Raw genomic sequence first — 547 nt, 5'->3', positions numbered from 1 at the left:
AAGGTAAGTTGCCCCAGTTGCTGTGCGAACCAGGTCTTAAAGGGGAGCGGCTGTTCTGAAAACGGTGTAAAATGAAGGGTCCGTTGTCATTTTAATCAAATAATAACTTGGACAATGACTTGCTGTCTGCAAATATATTGATGCCATCAGTTGCCACTATATATGCATGTAATAGGGGTCTTTCACATCGGTGTTGATTGTTATGGGTTCATAAACTCCAGAAGCTGTAAATTACGGTGACTTCATAGGATTTAAGTAAACATTGCCTCTTCCTTTTATAAGTACCTCCCACTGTGAAACTGCAGCCACGGCTGGCTACTCCCATTGCAAAGGGTTTGAAGGACAAATAAAGTGCAATTTACATTTCTTCAGATAGAATTATTTTACTTTAACTGCTCCCTGATCTGCGTCATTTCACATTCACACAGTAGCCCGGCAACTCGCGCCAAATATAGATTCACCGTCCGAAAACACAACTGAAGAAGCAAGGGCAGACTCAGATTCTTTGTAACATTTCAGATTCCCTAGACTCGCACCGTGCATAACA

General features: G+C 41.9%; 1 pseudogene; it reads right to left on the bottom strand.

Annotated features, from left to right (window-relative positions):
• Positions 1-547, bottom strand: part of LOC141992115 (protocadherin beta-16-like) — a 41670-nt pseudogene that overhangs the window by 26624 nt on the left and 14499 nt on the right.

Source organism: Natator depressus, chromosome 8 (assembly GCF_965152275.1).
Source record: "Natator depressus isolate rNatDep1 chromosome 8, rNatDep2.hap1, whole genome shotgun sequence".
NCBI lineage: Eukaryota > Metazoa > Chordata > Testudines > Cheloniidae > Natator > Natator depressus.
This window is presented reverse-complemented; position numbering and strand designations above follow the sequence as displayed.